General features: G+C 41.2%; 1 protein-coding gene across 3 annotated transcripts in view; it reads left to right on the top strand.

The window, feature by feature from the left end:
* FBXL7 (F-box and leucine rich repeat protein 7) overlaps positions 1–26,289 on the top strand; it is a 449,255-nt gene that overhangs the window by 398,606 nt on the left and 24,360 nt on the right. The window contains exon 2 of one of the 3 annotated variants that reach the window (XM_052659126.1): positions 23,780–23,858. The exons of the other annotated variants lie outside the window; for them this stretch is intronic. The gene's annotated coding sequence lies outside the window, so the exon portion shown is untranslated. The remainder of the gene's footprint in view (positions 1–23,779; positions 23,859–26,289) is intronic. 3 annotated transcript variants of the gene reach the window in all.

The following is a 26,289-nucleotide window of genomic DNA, read 5'->3' as shown; positions in this document are numbered from 1 at the left end:
AGTGCAGAGCTTTCTCTGTGCATATGACTTGTCTCAGGACATGAAATGTCTCTTCTCTATGACCAGGAAGGAAACTAGCTCCCATCCTCTTCATAATAGCCGATTCAGACCCAGCAGACGTCACTACGCAAAACTGGAAATACATTAATGCTTTGAGGAAGAGGATATTAACCATGAAGTCAAATGACCTTTAATGCAGTAACAAGGTCTCTTCTCAGTTGAGTCCCCTTAGAAGAAAAGCTTGCTCTGTGAGCACACTACTAGTTCTTTCTCCTTGGTCCAACCCTAAGGCTGAGCTGAGGTGAAACTCCTGAGTTTTCAGAGTAGAAACAACTCAAGTGTGGAATCACCAGGCACAGCAGTTCTGAACCCGAACAGAGCTCCAACTTCCAAAATTCTGTTGAAAAAATGATATAACGTGTTTTATTAAAATATGTGTTATTAACTAAGGATATTTTCTTATATGTCAGCCTGCCATTTTAAAAAATCAAAATCTAGTTGCTCTCTCTTAGTCTCAGACACCTTGTCATAAATTATCTCATCTTTCAAGATGGCAGCCAACTCACAACACTTGAAAAATTCTTCAGCATAATTAAAGCTAAACTTTCCATATTTATCATTCAGATGTTAGGGTATAAAAGAGCACAAACATTTGCCATAAGAAAGGAAATATGAGGAAATTTTTATCTACATTTCTATGTAAGACATAATTACTGTCTGGGTATAGATGCTCACTAAGAACGTTGTGACAGGGCGGGATTTTCAGAGGAATACACATTCCAAAGCACTTTTATCCCTGACAGGGCAGTTTTAAGGTTTCAATTGTTTTCACTTCATTGTTTTGTTTTCGGTTTTTTGGTTTTTTTTTGTTTTTTCCCAGAAGAAAAAGTCCTACCAGTTAACCCCACTCTCCTTGAAAACAGATCATGAGATACTCAACGGTTTCTAAAGCCATGTATAGAAAACTTCTTATTCACCAAAAAAGGTTTCCCACATGTTGGTTTCTCATCACAAGCTGTATGCATAACAATTTTGAGTGCTGTAAGAAATGGGTTTTATAGCCCTCATTTGGGCATTGTGAACTCACTTACTACTTTACAGGTGGTGAGAAAGACACCCTTTTTGTTGGAAAGATTTTGGCAGCAAATTCCAAGATGTGGTCTTGGCTCTCTTCCCTTAAGTCCTAGATCAGTGCTGCAAATTACCACTTCTGCTGGTCTATTCAGCTTCCTTGAACATCAGTGATATTTCAGTGCTGTTGGAAGACCAGAATATGTAGCTGGGACCTTAACCTAATTAAATCCTTAGACCCACCTTTTTTTGAGAAAATATTTCAAGTACAGATAATTTGTTTATAAATATCAAATTTTTACCCCAAATGTATAATTCAGATTTAAACATAGTTAACTACCTAATATGGAGATGGAAATGGCAACCCAGTCCAATATTCTTGCCTGGAAAATTCCATGCACAAGAGGAGTCTGGTGGGCTACAGTCCATGGGGTCACAAAGAGTCAGACATGACTGAGCACACACACAACTACCTAATAAGTGCTGATAGAATCGGGTTTTTATGAAAATAGAAGGTGGTAATCACTCAGCCAACAAACTGCATTTATATGGCTATCTATTATTTTGATGCTGAAATGAACAAACAAACCTGGACTAACAGGGAAAAACACAATTTACCTACAAATGAATTCAGTGTAGATAATTAAAAATATCAAATACTAGATGCTGTGAAGAAAAGACAGTTTTTTGAGTAAGGAATTCAGTTGGTACAAACAGTCTTATTTTATTGGGAACTTTTTTACTATTTGAATTACAGTGAACCACCAAATTCTTTTGGAAAGGAAAGAATGATGGGATTCAATAGTGGGATAAAATGGTCTCCCACCCCCAAAAAGTGGAAGGAAACTTTTAATAAATTGTGTATGTGTATGCTTCCATTTTGAAAAATATTCAGAGTCTACCAGTGAATGATGGAGAATGTTTTTAGAATGGTGTACTGGCTACCTACTGCTGAGTAACAAATTACCCCAGATTTGTTGGTCAAGAACGATAGCATTTATTATTACACAGAGTCTATAGGTCAGGAATCCAGGACAGTCTAACTGTGCCCTATGGCCCATCATAGGGACAGATAAATTGCTGTCGAGTGTCAGCTACAACTCAAAAACTTGACCAAGAACCACCACACTCTGCACTCCTTCACATGGTTGTTGGCAGGATTTAGTTCCCTGCAGTTTGGTGACCTGAGGGCTGCAGTTCCTCACCAGCTGCTAACTAGATGCCTCCATTTTTTTTCTTGCCAGCTGGACCTCTCCTTGGGGCAGCTCACATAGAAAATCTGGCTTCATTAGAATGAGTAAGAGGGAGGGTGAGAGAGAAGACAAGTTACAGGAAAGTCACAGTCCTTCATCGCTTGATTTCAAAAGTTAAGTCTCATCACTTTTTTTCAAATTTTATTTTTAGAAGCCTGTTAACTTGGTCCAGTCCACATTCAAGGGGAGGTGATGGCACATAGAAGTAAATACCAGCAGGGAAGCTCTTTGAGACCCATGTCAGAAAGCACCTACCACAAGCAATGATGGGTTTCCACTTCAACGCTGGTAAATGAAAGGAGGAAGATCATAGAAATGATTACATTCCCACCATGACTTTGCTCCAAGATATTAAAGATTTACAAGTCATTGTCTTTCTAGGACCTGATTCAATTTCTATGACTGTATGTATAGCCAGAACTGGGCAACTTAGCAATCCCTATTATCATTTAGTTTTACTTTTTTAGATGAAATTTTCTCATTTAAAATGTGTGTTAAGTAAATTACAAAAAGAGAGCAAGAAGAAGAGAGAAAGGAATCAAACTCAGGCTGGACTAGTCTGTACAGACTGTAGCCCCCCAGGCTCCTCCGTCCAGAGGATTCTCCAGGCAAGAATACTGGAGTGGATTGTCAGGCCCTCCTCCAGGGGATCTTCCCCACCCAGAGATCAAACCCATGTCTCTTATGTCTCCTGCATAGGCAGGGGGACTCTTTACCACTGGTGCCATCTGGGAAGCCCAGTAAAACAAGAGGAAGAAGAAAATCAAAGAAATGGCTAAGTTCTCATCATGACTTTCCTCCAAAATATTAAAAACTTACAAGTCAATGTCTTTCTAGGACCTGATGCAATTTCTATGACTGTATGTATACCCCAAACTGGGTGAGTTAGCAATCTCTATTATAATTTAATCTTACTTTTTAAATGGTATTTTCTTGTTTAAAATGTGAGTTAAGAAAATTACAAAAAGAGAGCAAGAAGAAGGGAGAAGGGACTCAAACTCAGGCTGGAATAGTCTATACTGGATACAACCTGGATATTGTGTTTCTGTTTCTACTAATCAATTGTAAGAACTATCAGGAAATAATCTTGAGCTACATGTGGTCCTATGTGAACATATGTGTGTGGGCATACATGTTTTTACAATGAGAACATGCACAAGGAAGAGAATCCATGTCCCACTGGGTGGCCTTGTATATTTCCCTTGTGCCTTTCTCACTGTGGCCGTAAAACTGGGCAGAGGGACGTTTCAAGTTATTAGCTGTTGCCTAAAGTACTCTTATCTCCAAAAGGGATTTACTTTCTCTGATGTATGCTATTATCTTTTTTCACCAAACGGAAATCCCAATGGATATGACTTAGTACATGTCCCAAGTTACATTTTGTCTTTAAATGGAGGCTCATTTCAGTTATCCCTACATTCCCCTTTATTATGCTGGTTTATGGATGATCATCCTGCCCGTACCGCTTCTCACCCCATAAAGCAAGGATCTTCCACTTCCTTAATTAGCAGGGTACAAATAGTATACATAGAGCCAAGGGGAAAGTCCTTTTCTCATAAAATCTGATAGAACTTTGCAAGCTGTGTGTGAGTCTGCCCGTGTGCATGCACGTACACGTGTCTGTGTGGCCTGAAGTCTCAGAGGCACATATTTTTCAAGAGTTGTGGCTCACAAAGCAACATGGCTGACCTAACAGTTACACTCTCCCCACAATGACTGAAAGTGGCGTGAAGATTTTTCTGCCTGGAACAAGTTTATTGTTCAATTAAAAAGCCAAACCGTGCTTTGTTTTGCTTTGGAGCTGGAAAGAGGAAAGAGAAAAAGCTTAACCATTCAAGAGACAGATGAATTGCTTTTTCTAAACAGACCCATTGCGTTTATAAACGTGGGTCTCCCATAATTTTAAAACATCGTTTATATGTGGGGATGAGCCTTATAAACAGTACAGCCCTAGGCAAGGCTATGGTTTTGTCCAGTGAAAGGACTGGGCCCGACACGACCACCAGTTGTTCTGTTGTGTTTCGGAAGTTTGATCCAAGTTTACATTTCCAGCCAATGTTTCACCCTTTGTGTTTATGACAGCACAAAGGAGCAAGCTCTGGGAATTTCTCAAGGGGGAGTCAGGGCAGTGTGCATTGTCACTGAGAAAGAGAGAGAAGGCGGGGAACAGAGCCTCATGCGGGAGGGAAGGCAGGAGAATGGGTGATCCTTCTTGGCCTGACATTTAAATCCCAAACTGGATTCTCCTCTATATCAAAAGTGAAAATATTTTCAGTGTTTGGACATAGGCAGGAATTGCTAAATGGAGATTTAAGTCTGAGAAAGGACCTCAGCATCAACCATTTGCACAGCTGCTGGAAATGGCTCCGGACCATCCCAGTATGTCTAGCAAATATAAATATTGACCATGTGCACTTCTAGACTTTGTTTAGGGTTGTCCCTGAAGATAGTGAGCTAGTAAGTACCTTACTAAACACACAGTATGGTGTTAACTGCCACCCATGACGTTTCCATGCATTAAAATAGCCCCTTTATGGGAATTAGAAAGTATCGCACATGGTTATTTTGGTAAATTCAAGAGGAATGACTATGTGTTAGTATCTGTGAAACTTTGAAATACATAGGTGCTGTTTTCTTCTTCTTATTATTATTATTATTTTTTACGTTACAATATTGTATTGGTTTTGCCACACATCAACATGAATCCGCCACGGGTGTACACGTGTTCCCCTTCCTGAACCCCTCTCTCACCTCCCCCCCGACACCATCCCTCTGGGTCATCCCAGTGCACCAGCCCCAAGCATCCTGCACCCTGCATGGAACCTAGACTGGCGATTCGTTTCTTATATGATATTATACATGTTTCAGTGCCATTCTCCCAAATCATCCCACCCTTGCCCTCTCCCACAGAGTCCAAAAGACTGTTCTATACATCTGTGTCTCTTTTGCTGTCTTGCATACAGGGTTATCGTTACCATCTTTCTAAATTCCATGTATATGCGTTAGTATACTGTATTGGTGTTTTTCTTTTTTCAATGGAGAGAGGAGGAAATCCCCGTGTTAAACTCCGTGTTCACTTATTCTGGGATTCTTTGTCCTCCAGTGGCTGCCATGTTCTGCTGTCCACCTCCCCTTCCAACCAGCTCGAGAACTGAGTCTCTTTGGGTTTGACGTCGGAACAGTGCCACGAGCTCTAGAGCTCCCTGATCTCTTTGCTGCTGCTGCTGTTAAGTCACTTCAGTCGTGTCCGACTCTTTGCGAGCCCATAGATGGCAGCCCACCAGGCTCCCCCATCCCTGGGATTCTCCAGGCAAGAACACTGGAGTGGATTGCCATTTCCTTCTCCAATGCATGAAAGTGAAAAGTGGAAGTGAAGTCGCTCAGTCGTGTCTGACTCTTAGCGACCCCATGAACTGCAGCCTACCAGGCTCCTCTGTCCATGGATTTTCCAGGCAAGAGTACTGGAGTGGGGTGCCATTACCTGATCCCTTTACCTCAGTCAGAATCCCAGAATCCCATGGCTGGGCAACCTGTGAGGCTAATTTAAGATTTCATAAAGTGCATTGCTAGTAACTGAAACTCAGTTACCTTGCATTGTCGTCCAGGAACTTTGGAGCTCTTAATTTACCTGATAAAGTGGTTCTCGTGACCCTCACTCTGTAAATTCTCCCTAAAATGCTGATACAAATGGCTCCTAGAATGGCTTTTTTATGGCTGAATAATTCTCCATTGTATATATGCACCGCATCTTCTTTATCCACTCCTCTGTCGATGGGCGTTTAGACTGTTAAAGCTATTAAGTTCTTAAGGGAACTGCTTGGTCAGGTTTAGAAAAATTCTCAGCAGGAGATGAAGTCCAAGACAACCTTCTGCACCTTACTCCCAGTGCCCATTCTCCCGCCTGTGAGCACATTTCCATTTCATGAAAAATCACAAATTTCATCCTCACCTTCTTAAAACCTACAGGAGTATTCGGGTAGTACTAAAGCTCCTTGCCCCCTTTAAGACTTCGTTAATGTCTGTGAGAGCACTTGGACTGGCCTTTCTACATCTTGAATAGTCATGACAAATCCAGTGGGCCATACAAGCAGAAAAGTAAGGGAAAGGGCCATTAATACTCTCCTAAAGACAATAATGATATTAAGCACTGTGAAATTTACCAACAGCTGGCTCTAAGCCAATGTAAACACTCCAATTTGGGTTTCAATGGTTGAAGGTTGACAAGCCGAAAGTGTCTTCTTCTCTTCGAGGAGTAGCATCCTTCCTTCTGGATATACCCCCAAACAGCCCTACCCAGGATGAAAATAAGATTCCTTCCTGTGTGATTCATCAGGAGGCTTACACATGGCTTCTGATGAGCTTCTTCACTGAAAAGCAAATCTCATGTATCAGAAAAACAGTGAGCAACAGAGATTTTTTTTTTTTTTCCTAATGAACCAAAATAAGGGAATGCAGGCATCCCTAGAGTGTTTTTAGAGTTAAAGCAGTAGAAGTTACATATGACTAGAATCACCTGAAACTTGCATTGAAGATAGGCCAGTGGCATTCAGTCTCCCTAAATCAGTGGTCCCCCAGCTCTCTCCCCTGTTAGAACACACAGGAGCTTTGAAAACCTCCAGTGCCCACGATGTACTCTATACTAATGAAATGATCATCTCAGGAGGTCGCATGCAGGCATCAGTGCTGTTTTAAAACTCCCCAGGGAATTTCAGCGTGCAAACAAGGCTGAGCATCAGTGCATTAAATCAAGCACTTTGAGGGTCTGCAGGTGTTGGCTCTGTGCTTGGAGCATTTCTGTCTCCAAGATCCATATGTCCTTTCCTTCCACAAACACGTGATTATTCAGCAGAGACTCTGAAATAAAAACCAAGGCAAAGACTTATGAAATCAAACAGGAAACAAATGAAAAATCGGCCAGGTGACATAACCCAGACCAATTTAAGAAGTGAGATGGGAGGCAGTGGACTGTTCCCAAACTGAGGTATTTTTCTCATAGTGACAACTTTATAAGGGACAGAAATTCTCGGGAATAACAACTTTATGCTTTCTTCTCTTTCCAAGTAAAGAGCATAGCATTGGCAGAACTCAACCTTGTGTGTGTGCATGCTAAGTCACTTCAGTAGTGTCCAAATCTTTGTCACCCCATGGACTGTAGCCCACAAGGCTCCTCTGTCCATGGATTCTCCAGGCAAGAATACTGGAGTGGGCTACCATGCCCTCCACCAGGGGATCTTCCTGACCCGGGGATTGAACCCTCATATCCTGCAGCTCCTGCCTTGCAGGCAGATTCTTTAAGGCTGAGCCACTGGGGAAGCCTGAACTCAAACTTGGTATCCTCTAAAGATGAGCTGAAAAAGAGAAATTAACAGGAGACTCCAACAAGAAGTTTGGTTTACTAGCTTTATCTTTCAGTATGTGAACTCTGTATACTATAAACAAATCCAGAAGGAGATCAAGGATTTCTCAATTAATTTCCAATGATGAATTTGGTGATGACATTTAAGATAAAATAAAATTACTTCGATAATGATTTACTCAGCAAGGTAACCTACACAATTAGAAGAATTTTGGAAATGCTAAAATCTATCATCTGTGCAGAAAATGCAAGCTTAATCTTAGCCATCTTATTCTCAGTTTTCTCCACATAATTTACACTTCTCTTCTGGTATTGTACTGTTGTTGCTATCGTCCCATTTGGACTCATCAACTAAATTGAAGTAGTTTTAAAAGATAACACAGCATTGCCTAATTCATCACTTCTTAATTCTTAATTTCAGATATGTCATGCAAGTGGTATTTTTAAGTGTCTTCAAATTCCTCCTCAGGTCAAGGATGTTCTAATTATATTTACTATAAACTTAACTGAGGAACAGTAGATTTCCAGTGATTTTTATATTCCATCCTGCCCTTAAGTTCTATTGTCCGGATCAGAGTCATTTAATGTTGATATTAAAGTCACTGTCTTTACCATTTAAAATCTTGTAAGGGAAAAGAAACCCCAAGTATAATTTCCTAGAATTAGGAAATAAATAAATTTACTAAGCATACATTTTATGCAAGCTGGGCTCTGTAGTAGGAGCTGTAGACACATCAGGAAACAAAAGAAAAACAAAGTCCTTTGAGCTTATGATCTACAGAAGAAGGCCCACAGTTTTAAAAAGTTAATATGTATCAGGTGCCACGGAGATAAAGTGTGAGAAAGAAGTGAGAGGATTTTTGTTTTAAAGAGGTTGTTGTGGAAGGCTTCATCCAGGAGGTAACCTATGAGAAGAAACAGGCCACACAAGGAGTAATTGAGCAGGTTGAGTCAAGATGCTGTTTACAGACATATGGGTAGGATTAAGGGCAGGGGATAGTGAGCACCCAGGGACTAGCTGCAGCAGGAATCAGTTCTACTCATAGTCCTGAAGGGGCAGAGCTATAGCTGAGGGAGAGGGGCTGCATGTCAGCAGCGGGGACTAGAGGGAAGGAACACAGCCACTGCCCAACCCCCAGCAGGAAGGGTTGGAGGAGACTCTCCCTGCCCCTTCCTGCTCCTGCCTCCCATGGAACAAGGGAGCTTGGTGAAGTGACGCGTGGAGGTCAGCCCTGTGCAGCCCAAGAGGACCAAGGCATAGAGAAAGTGCCAGGGAAGTGGGACTGATGGTGTGAGCCATCTCACATGCCGGAGACAGTGCTCCAATCAGCAGGAAGGCCCTGGGGGGAGGGGGCGGTGGGGAGATGTGTTTGGCACATTCTGGAAACAGCAAGGTGGGGTTCCAGGACGTGATCTCAGTGACCAAATGGAAACACAACAGGAAACTGGGTCACTGAGGTGAGTCAGGGCAGAAGGTGTAGGACCGTGTGTTCTGTAAAAGGCTTTGTCTCTTACTTTATTCCAAGTGAGAGGAAGAGGCTGGTGGAGAGTTTTGAGCACAGGAAGTACATGGCAGCTGTGTGGGAAATAGATTTCTAAGGGGCTAGAATGGAAGTGACTATTGTCACTCTGAGAGTAGATTAATTACAGTCTCTCTACTTTGCACTGAAGAGAGACTCTTGTACCTGGTCACCAGCCATATGGAGGCAGGATCACACTTGCATTTGGGCAAGATTGCACTTCATCATGGTTATAGAGAAAGCATGTTAACATTAGAAAAGCTAGATGTTTGTTTAGCCTTAGGCTGACAGAGTCCACCCAATATCAGTCACTATGTATCAAGTGGACGTTTGGTCAGTTTTTATAGTACACAGCTCAAAAAGAATATTCTAATAACAAAAATTAGCTATGACAGGGACTGCCCTGGTGGTCCAGTGGCTAAAATGCTATGTTCCCAATGCAGGGGGCCTGGGTTCAATCCCTGGTTGGGGAACTAGATCCCATATGCTCCAAGTAGGAATTTGCATGCGACAATGAAGATTAAGATCCCACATGCCACAACTAAGACCCAGAGCAGCCAAATCAATATTTTTAAAGAATAAGCTGTGCCAGTACACTGGCCCTGAGCACCCTGTCTCATGCATTGAACCTGGACTGGAGATCTGTTTCACATACGGTAATATACATGTTTCAATGCTATTCTCTCAAATCATCCCACCCTCACCTTCTCCCTCAGAGTCCAAAAGTCTGTTCTTTACATCTGTGTCTCTTTTGCTGTCTCCCATATAGGGTCATCATTACCATCTTTCTAAATTTCATGCATATGCATTAATATATTGTATTGGTGTTTTTCTTTCTGACTTAGGTCACTCTGTATAACAGGCTCCAGTTTCATGGGGAGGGAGGTGGGAGAGGGGTTCAGGATGGGGAACACATGTACACCCATGGCTGATTCATGTCAATGTATGGCCAAAACCACTACAGTACTGTAAAGTAATTAGCCTCCAATTAAAACAAATTAATTAATTTAAAATAAATAAATAAATAAACATAAAATATAAGCCATGACAACATTTATATTGCAGGGAAAATTGAAATATGAGACTTACATAATCACCTATCAATGAGCTCAAAGTAAATACCAGTGGCAGACATCAGGAATATATTTGGGACATGATGCCTTCACATATTAAATTGATTTTTCTGTAGAATTTTCTGTTTATGGTTTAGATGAGATTTTATTGAAAGTCTATAGGAGTTCTCTAAAAGATTCCTTCCAAGGACAAGATCCTACCCCATTTCCAGGAAGCATGTATAGAGTACATTATATATTGACATAGTATTTGGGAAGTGGAGTTTTGACTGTCCTTAACATGCACTCCAGTACTCTTGCCTGGAAAATCCCATGGACGGAGGAGCCTGGTAGGCTGCAGTCTGTGGGGTCGCTAAGAGTCAGACACGACTGAGCGACTTCAGTTTCACTTTTCACTTTCATGCATTGGAGAAGGAAATGGCAACCCACTCCAGTGTTCTTGCCTGGAGAATCCCAGGGATGGGGGAGCCTGGTGGGCTGCCGTCTATGGGGTCGCACAGAGTTGGACAGGACTGAAGCAACTTAGCAGCAGCAACCTGCAATAAAAGATGGATTCCTAGAAGGTCCATCTGGATTCTGCTCAGCCACTGTGCCTCATCTCAATTCTACTTGGGTCATTGGGCTCAATGAGATACTTAAAACACATTTTTAAAGCTTTTTTTAGTTGGACAGGATGGATGTTCATTTGTTAATTGTGCCAAGTCACTTCAGTCATGTTTGGCTCTTTGCAACCCCATGGACTGTAGCAGACCAGGCTCCTCTGTCCATGGATTCTCCAGGCAAGAATACTGGAGTGGGTTGCCAGTTCTTTCTCCAGGGGATCTTACTTACCCAAGGATCAAACCTATGTCTCCTATGTCTCCTGTATTGGCAAGCAAATTCCTTACCACTGAGCCACCAGGGAGTAGGTAACAGCAAGTTGTCTCATAGAAGAGGAGAAAATAAGGCTTCTAAATAGCCTTCTAAATATGCCTTCTAAAAATGTAATGGCAGTGTATCCTGTTTCAGGTGTTGAACCATTTTCCATAAAATGATTGGCCAAACTGAGGATCAAAGCCTGTATATGATTCAGAAGCAGTTCAAAAGGATTAACATTCCAAGATGTTCTTCCTCTCTGTTCTACTTGTCAATATACCTATCTGTGCTTAGAAATATCCACATCCAATCTGTGCTCAGAAAGATATACTGGAAAGTGAGACAATTAGAATCATCTTTGCTCTTTGTTATATTCTATATCTTATAAATGTTTAGCACTGAGCATGTATTGTTTATATAATTGAAATTTTATAAAGCTATTTAAAAGTAAAGAAGAACGATGTAGTTAATTTTGAAGGCAAGGAAACTTTCATACTTAGAGTAATCATAATATATATAGCTTGGGGCATAATTGAAATTCTTACAGAAAGCCTTAGAAAATTATTGAAAATCCTTAAAACTTTTCCAGAAAAAAATTAAACTTTAGTAACTAAGGAAGATGTTATAATAAGCTGGATGCATTGCTTTCTAGTGGATGTTTCATTTGCAAATCTTACAACTTAGACATCTCTGATCCTTCAAAGTCCATTGTCTATAGGAATGAGCATCCAATTCTGATGATTAGGGTACTTTTTCTTATTTTTAATCCCAAAGTAATTGTCAAGTTGGGACTTAGGGCACTGGGCTCAGGGTCAGTTGAGTGGAGTCTACTTTGATCTTAGATGTTCAGGTCAGAAAAGTAAGAGTTTAGGGGTAGGGGACTTGGGTGGTGGCACGATAATAAAATTCCTTCTGGGTCATCCATTCCTCACTTCCTGGTGTTTGTAACCAGAAAAAATAAAGGAAGGAAGGAAGAAGAGGAGGGAGGGAGGAAGGAGCCTACGCTAAATATGGAGGGTAAACCATGGGCCCATTCTAAAAGCTTAGAGTGGCAAAATAACTTCTAAAATTACCCATCTCATAGTTCTAGCAGTGGGATGGGAGAATGTCACCCCATGTGCAGATAATGACCTTTAAGCAAATCTGTGTATCTGGCTGTGAGAATGTGGAGTGTGATCCCAGTTCCCCAGCTCAGGAACTCACAGACCAGTGAGAATGACTCCAGCCAGTTCCTTCCTCTGTGACCCTTTGAAATGCTGATTCCCTGGACAGTTTACTCAGGCATCTGTTGTTGTTGACAAACAGCAGAAGGTCAGCAGTCCTGTTCAAAAGCTAGTATTAATATTTACTACTTTCCTACATCTCTGCTTCCCTGGTAGCTCAGCTGGTAAAGAATCTGCCTGCAATGAAGGAGACCTGGGTTTGAATCCCTGAGTTGGGAAGAACTCCTGGAGAAGGAAATGGCTACCCACTCCAGTATTCTGGCCTGGAGAATTTCATGGACTGTATAGTCCATGGGCCCACAAGGAATCGGACATGACTGAGTGACTTTCACTCACTTCTCTGTATACCTTTGTAACTCAACCTAAAAATGGAAAATAAAAACAAAAGGTAACATTAAGGCATTAAGTCTGAAGAAACATAATAATAACAACAGACTGGTTCCAAATAGGAAAAGGAGTATGTCAACGCTGTATATTGTCACCCTGCTTATTTAACTTAAATGCAGAGTACATCATGAGAAATGCTGGGATGGAAGAAGCACAAGATGGAATCAAGATTGCCGGGAGAAATATCAATAACCTCAGATATGCAGATGACACCACCCCTATGGCAGAAATTGAAGAGGAACTAAAAAGCCTCTTGATGAAAGTGAAAGTAGAGAGTGAAAAAGTTGGCTTAAAGCTCAACATTCAGAAAACGAAGATCATGGCATCTGGTCCCATCACTTCATGGGAAATAGATGGGGAAACAGTGGAAACAGTGGCAGACTTTATTTTGGGGGGCTGCAAAATCACTTCAGATGGTGATTGCAGCCATGAAATTAAAAGACACTTACTCCTTGGAAGAAAAGTTATGACCAACCTAGATAGCATATTCAAAAGCAGAGACATTACTTTGCCAACTAAGGTCCGTCTAGTCAAGGCTATGGTTTTTCCAGTGGTCATATATGGATGTGAGAGTTGGACTGTGAAGAAAGCTGAGCGCTGGAGAATTGATGCTTTTGAACTGTGGTGTTGGAGAAGACTCTTGAGAGTCCCTTGGACTGCAAGGAGATCCAACCAGTCCATTCTGAAGGAATCAACCCTGGGATTTCTTTGTAAGGAATGATGCTAAAGCTGAAACTCCAGTACTTTGGCCACCTGGTGGGAAGAGTTGACTCATTGGAAAAGACTCTGATGCTGGGAGGGATTGGGGGCAGGAGGAGAAGGGGATGACAGAGGATGAGATGGCTGGATGGCATCACTGACTCGATGGACGTGAGTCTGAGTGAACTCCGGGAGATGGTGATGGACAGGGAGGCCTGGCGTGCTGCGATTCATGGGATCGCAGAGTCGGACAGGACTGAGCGACTGAATTGAACTGAACTGAACTCAAAGTACTTTATACACTATAGTGGGCAAATGCAATTTTCCCTAGTTTAACAAATATTTTGGGAGGGTCTTCTGAATTCAGCAAATACATTGGAATCTTCCACACAGACACCAAACTTGCTGCTGTGAGAGCCAAAAAGAAAGACTTCAAGGAGCTCAGTCTAAAGCTGTTACTCATCTTGATTCTTTATTCAGCAAATACCTTTTAAGTGTGAGGCACTTTGGTAGATGCTGAGAAAGATAATCAGAGTACCTGTCACAATGGAAGCAGGAAGACAAAGGAATGCCTTAATTAAACAGGAAGTGTGTGGTGGTTTAAATGAGGCATACTTGGTATGTTGATGAACCCAGTAAATAGCTCATGAAGGAGAAAGTACTTGAGTCAGGCCTAAAAAGATTTTCAAACAACAGCAATATAAATGCCCAAGAAGGAAGAAGAGGCAGCTTGGGTAGGAGAGAGTTTAGATCATGCTCAGGGTCACCATCCAGTTTTCTGGAGGTTAGACCAATCCAGGAGAGGTGCAAGCAGAAAAGGTTGAAAAACTGTACCGAAGCCCCAACAAGGCCAGTCAGCCTTCACTAGATAGACCAGAGCTTGTTCTAAAGTCAGCAGGCAATGAGGAAAGCAGTGTGATTGATCTAACCTGAATTGGATTAGAATTGGAAAAGAATATAAAATTTGTGAAATCCATTGGGTGACCATCACGCCATTAAATATTTTTCATAAGTCACTGGGGCCCGAATAATAATGAAACATACTACAAAGTCACATGCATGCAAAGGGAATACGCTTAGCATAGATATGCAGAAAAAAGCCAAATGATATCCACCTAGAGTCTTCTCCCCTCTGCGGACCGCCCCAACCTTATAAATAGCATGCTTTCCAAACTTTGAGTATAAGGTTTTCTTTTTAGTCCAGTGGCTCAGCAGTAAAGAATCCGTCTGCAATGTAGGGGCCACAGGAGACACAGATTCCATCCTGGGTCGAGAAGATCCCCTGGAAGAGAGCATGGCAACCCACTCCAGTTTTCTTGCTTAGAGAATCTCCTGGACAGAGGGGCCTGGTGGGCTACAGCCCATGGGGTTGAAAAGAGTTGGACATTACTTAAGCGACCTGGCACAGTCTAGCTCCTACATCTAGAGCAGTAGAAACCAAGATTCTACCTATATGCTGAGCACAGACACTCACAGAGTAAATCCAGCCCGGTGAGAATCTCATTTATTCAGTTTGAACATTGATTCACACAGCAGCTACCCATCAGCTCCCCATTTCTGGTGGAATGGAAATGACTCAGTCTTTCTCCCCAGTCACATTGGAAATTCTGCTGATTTACTTGGAAACATGAAGGAAAGGGCTGAAGTAACAGGCATCTCTAAACCCAGCCATGATTTGGGGTAACAGAGCAGTGCCAGCTAGCAGCTAGATTGATAGACCCATAATGTTTGTGTGAGAAAGAGAAAAAAAGAGAGAGTCCATGTATCAGACAGCATAAGAGAGACCTGAAGAGTTTGACTAGAGCACTCATCATTCTCAAAGGACATTTGTGTACTGATTTTAACAAAATCATCCTTGGGGGTAGATATATGAAAAATGATTTTTATGGTAAAATTTAGATTTTAGCCTCAAGCTAAAGATGTGTCAGAGAACACAGTTCTCCACCAGAAATAGTTTCCATAGACACTTGGGTAAAACTCACTGTATTCTTGACTCCACCAATACATTATATGTGAAGAACTGCAGCTCAGAACTGTTATGAACCTGTGCAATATCAAATACATTTCTAGTGCCTCTTCCTCCGTTTATGTCCCCTTTCAGCTTGGAAAGTGAAAGTGAAAGTCACTCAGTCATGTCCAACTCTTTGCGATTCCATGGACTACAGTATATATTCCAGGCCAGCATACTAGAGTGGGTAGCCTTTCTCTTTTCCAGGGGAATCTTCCCAATCCAGCTTGGAAGTCACTTCATTTCACCTGGTCATCTTCTGTCAAGTATTTATTTGGGGACCAGCTCATCCTGTTTTCTTACAGGGATTTTGTTTTGCCTTTCATTTTGAAGAGAACTGAATAGTTTATAGAGCTTTCAAAACTAATATGTGTGTATATATATATATTTCTCATGTATATGTATGTATTTATATATTTCTGAAAGCCATCTACTTCACCACCACAGTTCAGTGAAGGAAGATGCCACAAGCCCCAAATATGCCTTATCTTACTGTATCTTTTAAAATTTGTGTTTGTTTGTTTATGGACCTGCTGGGTCTTCCTTGCTGCACAGGGCCTCTCTCTAGTGGCAGTGCATGGGCTTCCCATTTCGGTGGCTTCTCCTGTTGCAAAGCACAGGCTCTAGAGCACGCGGGCTTCAGTAGTTGCAACATGTAGGCTTAGTTGCTCCCAGGCATGTGGGATCTTTCCGGACCAGAGATCCCTGCTTTAGCAGGCAAATTCCCAATTACTAGACCACCAGGGAAGTCTCTGTACTTTTAGTTAATGAATCATAATTAATTTCCCTGCAAGATTTGTCCTGAATGAGCACGGAGCATTAGAGCAAACACGAATCTGACAAAGCCAGAGTTTTAAGGTATATCACTCAGTTTCACACCATCCATTACCCATTTGGTGTAAGTAAGTAAGTGAAAGTCGCTCAGTCATGTCTGACTATTTGTGACCCCACGGACTGTATAGTCTGTGGAATTCTCTAGGCCAGAATACTGGAGTAGGTAGCCTTTGCCTTCTCCCAGGGATCTTCCCTACCCAGGAATTGAACCAGGGTCTCCCGCATTGCAGGCAGAGTGTACAACCTAGATGAGTCTCCATCCCCAGGGGAATTTTTTACTTGTCCTCAGTGTACTAAATACTCAGCCATGAACGTGAATGACTGGCTTTGCATTGTTAATGACTTTCCAGCAGTGTGGTGGCCATGTGTTGCTCTATATTGTACAGGTTTAAGGCAATCCACTCCAGTACTATTGCCTGGAAAATCCCATGGACAGAGGAGCCTGGGAGGCTACAGTCCATGGGGTCGCAAAGAGTCGGACATGACTGAGCGACTTCACGTTCACGTTCACGTATTTTATCAGGTTGCTATTGTTCATTTTAGGATGCAAGTGTGTAGGGAATTTAACTCCATTCTTGAACAGTTAACTAGCTTTGCACAGACTGTCAAAGTGAGTGTGATAAGAGGATGATCAGAAAACTGTGCTTCATTAGGACCCAAAAAGCCTTCGACACCAATGACCCTGCTTCTCTTTCCTTACTGCAGAACGTCCCTGCAGCTGCCTCTCGTCTGTCACTCCTGAACTCCTCTCTGTGACTGTAGAGTACACAGTGACAGTTTTATATTGGCCGTCTTGCTTTCACATGGCTGTGCATTTCCCCCGCTTACGGCATATGTTTAATATTTAAGATGGAACAGGATGTTTAAAGTTGCGGAGTTATCAGTTTGTTTTCCTTAGAAGGCACAGATGCCCCCATATGCGAAGTCCCAGGGCTCGCAGCGTCCTCATAGCATAGAGTGTGGAGTGCCCAATTTCACATCTCTGTTTACACGATTATGATTATCTAAATGGGCGAACGTTTTGAGCCAGCACATTTTCACTCTTTGCAGCCATTATGTTGATTGAAGACAACTGAACAATATACAAGGAAGAATTTGATGCTTTGATTAAAAGAAAAAAAGTGTCCAGATGACGTGAGGAAGCTGGTCCAACTCAGTTTCCTGCAGGAGATGTACTTCCATCTGCTGTTATAATCCCCAAGTATGGCTTAAGTAGTGATGCTGATATTCACAGTTTGCCCGTGACTGAGTAGAGGGCTTACTCTAATTTAGGAGAGAACTTGCTGTCTTTCTTCCTGGGGCCTCACATAGGTCTCCAGTTGGCTTGTACAGCTCAGCAGCCGACCTGTTTGCAGGGCAGGAATGGAGACACAGACAAAGAGAACAGACTTGCAGATACAGTGCAGGGAAGGAGAGGGTGGGATGAATTGGGAGAATAGCGTGGAAACATGTGTATACGTTATCATATGTAAAATAGATAGCAAGTGGGAATTTGTTTTCTGATGCAGAGCTCAACCAGTGCTCTGTGACATCCCAGAGGGCTGGGATGGGTGGGAGATGGGAGGAGGGGGGCTGTTCAGGAAGGAGGGGACATATGTATAACTGTGGCTGATTCATGTTGATATATGGTGGAGGCCAACAAAGCAACTACCCTCCAATTAGAAAAAAAAAAAAAAAGAACACAAATATTAAAAGTTATATGACCTAAAAAAACAGGAGCCAGTGGCTCAATACAATTCTTTTACCAAGTCCCCTAGACTGAGAGAAGTGACAGAACTGTCCTCAGAAATCTAACACCATGTGGATTCACCATCAGTTCTTCAGGGCTGATTCAGTTCTTCCCCTCTGACCCCTAGGTGTAGCCTCATCAGAGGTGCAGTGATGTTGATGATGAAGGTTCCAAGTGGAAGGTCTAGGCAATCAGAGCAGAGCAAGCCTTGCAGGACTGACTAGTGCCCTGCCCCCAACCCCCCGCCCCAGGTCAAGGGACATTTCAGCAAAAGTGCTGAGTGAGGAAGACAGCACTCACCACTCTGATGAGCTCTGGGCTGCTTGCAGAAAATCCAGCCGGTTGGAGGCCAGGCCAGCCAGATGAATACACACTTCCATGGACATTTCGTGGGGGCGTCCCAGGTTGCACTGGTGGTAGAGAATCTACCTGCCAGTGTAGGAGACATAAGAGACACGAATTCAATCCCTGGGTCAGGAAGATTGCCTGGAGTAGGAAGTGGCAACCCACTCCAGTATTCTTTGCCTGGAGAATCCCATAGACCGAGGAGCCTGGTGGGCTGCAGTCCGTGGGGTCACAAGGAGTCAGATATGGCTGAAACAACTTAGCATGCTCACATGGATGCTTCAGGAATAGAAGAGAGGGAAATGGGACCCATTTAGGAAAGGAAAGGTTTCTTAAAAGATCTGACTCTCAGTTATCTAGTTGAAGGATTCTGACACATGGTGCCTACCTGGAGGTCAGTCCCCAACCCCCACCATGACCTGCCTATACTGTGCCTACTGGGTACAAACATTAAATATAGGAGTTTGGAGCATGGAGTTTAGGGGTAAATACCACAAAATCTGATGAAAGCTTTCCTTGCCCTTTGATATTCCAGCACACTTCCCTCCAGAAAAATCTACACCTTAGTTGCTATGGTTTTATCTTGTTATGGTGTCTGGTCTCTGCATGCACAAGGAAGACAGACTCTGACCAGCAACAATTTCTCCTTCCTTCATGCAAAATAGGGAGAGGGTGGGAAAATCCAGAATTTGTTCAGATATCTGGCTCTTCTTTCACACGTGGTTTTTGTTCTTAAGTTTAAAAGATAGAGACATTAATGGATATTTTTATAGACTTTCCTTTAAAGGAGATTGTAAAACTTTGCAATGTAGCAACTGCTTTAGTGTTATTTTTTTTCTATTTCTCTTCCAACTCAAACTTTTAAAAGCAGATTAGTGGTCAGACTGCCACTAATTCATTCAAAGAAGTTCATAGGAAACTGGGATTGAGATAAATACACTATTGGTACTATATATAAGATAGCTAACTAGTAAGAACCTAGTGTGTAGCACAGAGAACGCTACCTAATGCCCTGTGGTGACATGAATGGGAAGCAATGCGAAAGGGGGAGGATGGATGTATATGTAGGGCTGATTCACTTTGCTGTACAGCAGAAACTAACACAACATTGTAAAGCAACTATATTCCAATTAAAAAAAAAGTTTTTTTAGAAGTCCAACACAAGGGACAATGTCTTCTGTACTTTCAAGCTAGAGATGGAAACCTTGAACAACAGCTTTTTCTTTATGCATCTTTTGGAAACTAGCTTTTTACACCCCCTGTAAATCAAAGGGAAGAATTGGGGAAATAACGGTTGCTGTAGGGACCTAAGTTTAAGGTTGACACTGTGAAATACCATACCCTTAGGACATCCTATGGTAGTTGCTACATTTCAAGATACAATATATGTTAGTATATCCGAATCTTCACGGTAGTTCAGTCACTAAGTCATGTCTGACTCTTTGCAAACCCACGGCTTATAGCCCGTCAAGCTCCTCTGCCCATGGAATTTCCCAGGCAAGAATACTGGAGTGAGTTGCCCTTTCTTTCTCCAGGAGATCTACCAGATCCAGCGATCAAACCTGGGTCACCTGCATTGCAGGCAGATTCTTTACTGACTGAGCTGCCAGGGACACAGCTTTCTATTGTGTTTATGAGTTCATTGTGTTTATATGGACCATAACGAAGGCTGAGCACCAAAGAATTAATGCTTCATAATTGTGGTGCTGGAGAAAACTCTTAAGAGTCCCTTGGACTGCAAGAAGATCAAACCAGTCAATCCTAAAGGAAATCAACCCTGACTATTCATTGGAAGGACTGATGCTGAAGCTGAAGCTCCAATACTTTGGTCACCTGATGCAAAGAACTGACTCACTGGAAAAGACCCTGATGCTGGGAAAGACTGAAGGCAACAGGAGAAGGGGCAGCAGAGGGTGGGATGATTAAATAGCATCTCGGACTCAATGGACCTGAATCTGAGCAAACTCTGGGAGATAGTAAAGGACAGGGAAGCCAGGCAGTCCAGGGATTCACAAAGAGTGGGACACGATTTATCGATTGGACAACAATAACAATTGTTTTTATAATGTTAGCTTTTTATCAGTAAAGTCATAGGACTACTTCATGCATTATTTTTCTTGGCTACTCTCATTTAAAGATGTATTACTGTGTTTTGATGTTATTCTAAGTTTGAGCCAAATGTGTTCATACTAGGTTATCTGTTAGTTGGATGTCAACTGCAGCAGACTCTCTCTGACATTTTGTGTACTTACAATGACAACGTACAAACCTCATAACCCTGATGTGAGTACACAGTATGCTTTGTTCCTTGTTTTAAGTCTGTAGCAATGTCAGACTCTAAAGAAGGGTAAATTATAAACCCTTTGTGGATCTCTTGCCAAAAGCAGAGATTCTTTGCAATAATTAAATATTAGCTAGATCATGGTTGTGATAAGTTGTTTCTAATTTTGTTTTTATCTTTACAGAATTCAAATCATAAGAATAAAAACTACTTCCAGGGATAAAGGACAGCTCTGTTCAAACCTTATAATGAGTTTTCAGAGTGTAAGATCCAAAAAGGGTCATATTAATAACCATACATTTGATATCTTGCACATTAATCTTGGTCCTAAGTTTTTCCCTAAGAAAATGAATTTCTATTTCATAACTATTTGACTGTATTTATGTGAGTTCTTTTTTATAATAAAGAAAAGTGTGTTTTCTACATTATGTTACTGGCCAAAGAAGATTATTAAAAGTACAAATATCTGGTCATTTCTTTGTGGTCTGTGCTATCCTGTGATGTTCTTAAGTATTCCAATAGTCAATCACTGAATGTTTAGCTATATTATTTCATAAGGCTCTTAACATGGCTGAAAGAGCCAAAATAGACCATTTTGCAAAATGTTTAAAATGCTGTTTTAATCATCTTTTTATTTCCCTGATCCTTGAGACCAATGAAGCAATCTTTTAGCTGTAAACCATGAATTATTTTTTGATGTTCAGAATAATCTGAAATTAATTCTAAAACAATCAAGCATTGAAATTTCTCAAAATCTAAGATTAAGGTGCTATTTTCAACTTATTTTTCCTTTTTGAACTTGAAAGAAATGTGGTCTTCTTCTTAACCAAAAAGAACTAACAATGCTCAGAGGCCAACCTGCATATCATCTGGCCCAGAATAAGGAATTTTTTTAAAGGTCATTCGTATTGAATGAGCCAAAACAATTCCTACGTCAAGGTTTCTATCTGCTCCATCTCTGCAGAACAAATCTGAAAATGTTTTTATCATCCTTGCTAATCTTTGCTCTTATTAATTTAGTAGAGAGAGATTTTAAAACCAAACAAATAAATGTCAGGACAAAAATCAAAATCTTGAGGAAAACCCAAGCCACCAGCCTGGAATAATGTCAAAGAGTAACATTTGCTGGTAAAAATAAAGTATTTTAAGTTCAGATCTAAGGTCATAAAAGTAACCAAAGTGGTCCACCCATGAGAACCATGTGCATATCTGAGTTTGGATCAGGGGAGACAAAGGGAAAATGCAGAGGTTAGGATGGAGAGGGTAAATCCTGAGTTACCTCCCAGTCCACTCAAGTGCCCCCCACCACACTCTGACCCATGTCTGAAGGTCACACCATGGCCTCCTGGGGAAATCAGAGCTGTAACCTACAGAATATGGAACATTCTCATGTATGACATATCAATATAAATGATGGATCAGAATCCTTCGTTTTGGTCACTTTATTACTAAGTATAAGTCTTGAATTTTGGTTAAAAGAGAACTGAAAGCACATGTGTTCCAACAAAGCTGTTTTAAATAGAGATCATGTCCAATGAATCAAATGCATAACTTCTTCCCCTCCTGGTTCCCGACCCTGACCCCAAGCATCTTTGTTAATGATCTCAGGATTAAGCAGGAGCTTTTAGCACTGATTAATGCCACGTGTTATAATTGGGAAAGTACGTTTAGATTTACATTTTCATTCTTCTCCCAGGTGCTGCTAAGATATATCCAATAAGTATACACTTCTTGATATCTTTCTAAAGAGAAATAAGATCCAGAAATTATGAATTTCTGGTTGGGATACAGGTAATTGGAAAGTTGATAAAAAGTTTTAATTCTACAGAAAAAAAAAAAAACCCCACAGTTTGTGTGAAAGGATTTTCTGGAAGTATTCAGTTAGCTTAGCTTCTACTCTGCAGCTGAATTTCCTTATGCTTATTATTAAATTTCCCTTTAAAATGCAGATTCCTAAACAAAGTATGTATTAATAATGTGGTCCAGAATTAGGCCATGTAAATTCCTGCCCCTCCAAACCCAGGGATTCATTGAAAAGCCAGTCTTTGTGCTACAGAGTATTGGGGTTTATTCCTTGGAAAAACCCTACCTGTAAGGGTCTCTCAAGCAGAGATTATGAACTTGGACTATAGCAGAAACTCACCATAAGATGTACCCCAGGTCACTTTAAGGCATCCATCCACTCAGCAGGCTGCAGAGAGACCCTCAGTTTGTAAAGAAAGCAATAGTTAAGTGTACTCAGTTCCTTTACTGTTCCATTCTCTATCTGATAATATAGAGAAAATAAAATGTTTCTCTATATTATTGGGTCATTGGTTTTCCCAAGCATTTTAAAGAAATAAGGAGATTGTGTATATTAGTCAATATTTATATAGCACTTCTAACAGTGTCTTATATAATAAACACTATATATTCTTAATTAAAAGAAGTTATAAAGAATTTAAATAATGTGGATAGTATTTTCAAATAATCAAGAAAATTCTGGGGATTTGCTTTGCTTTGGAAACATTCTAATTAATTATTGATATTTTACATGTTTGTAAGTTTATTGGCAATTTCTCTTTTTTCTCACTTGAGAGTTGAATTTGTGAGCTCCACTATTGCTCCCTGCGAGGCCTATTTTCTGCTGTGAACTGAAAATTTACATTTCTCTTTACCAGAATCTAAATTCATTACTGTATCATCTACTTCACTTTCAAAGAGGCAAATGCTGGAGTTTCATAACTATTCATGGAGAAATAAGGCAAAAGCATTATCTGACAATTAAGGCAGCCATATAACATGCAAGTCGAAGTAAAAAATCATGGATTGCAGACCTTTTCATGGAAACACATGTGTTTTCTTCTCTTGTCAAGACAATAGCTGGCACATTGCCCCAGCTTTGCAGAGCTATCCATGAGCTTTCTGGAAAACAGCAGATAAATATTACTATCTCTCCCATACTGTCAATGAAAAGCCAGTTCCGATTATTACAACTGACGTGTGAATCAGTCTGGGGGAAGAAACACACATTCACGAAAGTTCCTGTAACCTCGTAGGTAACTAAAGTTAAACAGAATATGCTTCAAAATTGTTAGCCAATGTAGTAATGTTGTGGTTTTTTTTTTCCCACTTATTGTGAGTTTTCATGTTTCATTGTTATTAGAAGTGAACAGCGGTGTGACTCATCTACACAGCAGGTACCACAAATGAAGCACTAAGAATTTGGCTCTGAGATACTTCAGGTGATGTGGCCTGTGTTAACAGATTGTTTTTGTGTGTGCATGAGTCCTTTTAAATATCTCCCAAGTAGACTAATATTATTAAACTAAGTGTGTGTGCTGCCTCAGCCTAAATTAAGTGGAGAGCCAAAGAAAAAAGACCTAAAAATGAAATGATGATAAAGCACAAAGATGTTCCAACTTGTTCAGTCAGAAACATCTGGTTGCTCCAAGTACAGGCAGTCCCCGACTTAATGATATTCCAGCATTACAAGGGTGTCAGAGCCATCCGCAGTTTTGAATTTTGATTTCTCTGAGGCTGGCGTGATGCAGTGCCATGCTCCCTCATGATGCTGGGCAGCAGCTATGAACTTCAGCTGCCAGTCAACCACAGGATCGTGAGGGTAAACACTGCCCAGACTACTAGCCTGCGCTTCACTTTCAGTACAGTGTTCAGTACATACATGAGATACTCAATGCTTTATTACACATTAGGCTTTGTTAGATGAAGGTGCCCAACTGTATTCTCATGTAAGTGTTTTCAGCATGTTTAAGGAAAGCTCGGCTAAGTTATGGTCAGTAGGTGAATTAGATGCACTTTCAACTTAAAGATATTTTCAACTTACGATGAGTTTATGGGGACAGAATCCCTACACAGGGCTTTTCCCTGTGGCTCAGTGGTAAAGAATCTAATGCCAATGTAGGAGACCTGGGATCGATCCCTGAGTCAGGAAGATTCCCTGGAGAAGGAAATGGCGACCCATTCCAGTATTCTTGCCTGGGAAATCCCATAGACAGAGGAACCTGGTGAGCTACAGTCCATGAGGTCGCAAGAGTTAGACTCAATTTAGTGACTAAACAACAAAAATTCCTTCTTAAGAAGGAAGATCTGCAATTCCTGTAAATAATTCCAGCCCCAACCAAAAGAAAACTGAAAGGGATTTGTTATAGGGCCAAGTGAAGAATATTCCCTTAGGTAAATAGTTTCTTGGTGGCCGAATCCAGGTGAAAGCCTGGACTGACTTAGAGATGCAGGAAATACTCCAAGGTACTTGCAGTCCAGTGGATGCAGAGATACTGTGTGAAAAGGCTATGGTATAGATAGATTATACTTCCGTGGAAACAGCAAAGGTGGTTAAATAATTCAACCTGGGTGGATCTGGAAAGGATTGATAGAGAAACTGACATCCTATAGGGAATTTGAGCAGTGACTGGGAATCAACCAGTTAGTCTGGGGGCGAAGGACTTCTGGGCCAGGAGACACGTGCTCTGAGATGTGAATTTGGGGAAAAGGGTCTCCCACACCCTCTAACAATGTTTGACCTTGTTATCTGGGTAGTGCCTAATACAATGCCTGGCACACGGTAATCATTCAGTCAAAAAGTGACTGGCAAGAAGTGTGCTGGCTTCTGGGGGGCTGCCTTTCCAAAGTAGACAAACCAGGTAACATAACAGAATCTGTGGTGTCACAGTTCTGGAGATCACAAGTCCAAATCAGGGTGCTGCAGGGTCATGGAGAATGCTTCTTTCTTGTCTCTTTCAGCTGCTGGGGGCCCCAGATGTTCCTTGGTTTACGGCAGCGTAACCTCCAGTCTCTGCCTCTGTCTTTGTGTGGCCCTCTTAGCTCTGCGTCTTTCTCGGTCTTCTCTCTCCAAGTCTGTTTCTTTTCTTACAAGGGCACCAGTTATATAGGATTAGGAATCACTCTAACTGAGTATGATGGCATCTTAATTACATCTTCAGAGTCTCCATTTCCAAATAAGGCTACATTCACATCCCCGCCCCATCACCCTGCTGATGTGAAAGACATTTCAAAAGTTTATGGCAGCAACAATAAGGAATTTGTGAAGATGGGAATATACCAGGAAATTCAGAAGCATACAGTCCTCAAAACATAGCTCCCACAGCTGGAGGGCCCAGAATGTCTCCCCAGGAAGTCCTCAGTAGAGACTGTATCATTTTTGTCCAATGCTTCTACTGATAACAATATCACCTTTCATCAACTCCATCTAACTACTCTGTAAAGTGGGTGGAATTATTTCTAGTTTCAGCAAGAGGAGGCCGGTGGCCCCTGGAGTTGCAGCCACTTGTCCCAGATGATGGAATTGCACATACAGAGCAGAGGCAGGAATCCAAGTTCATCCAAGTTCAGTGTTCTTTCCGCCATAACAGCATTTCCTAAACTTGAGACATTTACAAATGCCTTCATGGTTTTTGCCGTATCTCCTCATCATCTGTACTACTATTCACTTAACATTTTTAAAAGTAAATTTAAATTATTTAAAAGCCAAATACTATATTACCTTCCTGGAAAGACCAGTATCACTTGTCAAAATTACATGACTTTTAAATAAAAATAAATTACAATGACCAGTTTAAATGTTTATTGTTTGAACATTTAAATGTAAATTTAATGTTTAAAAACATTACAGTGTTATTAAATGCTAGCTAAATA

The sequence above is a fragment of the Budorcas taxicolor genome, chromosome 20 (assembly GCF_023091745.1).
Source record: "Budorcas taxicolor isolate Tak-1 chromosome 20, Takin1.1, whole genome shotgun sequence".
In the NCBI taxonomy this organism is placed as follows: Eukaryota; Metazoa; Chordata; class Mammalia; order Artiodactyla; family Bovidae; genus Budorcas; species Budorcas taxicolor.
Note: the sequence above shows the minus strand (reverse complement) of the source record. Positions and strands in the feature narration are given on the sequence as shown.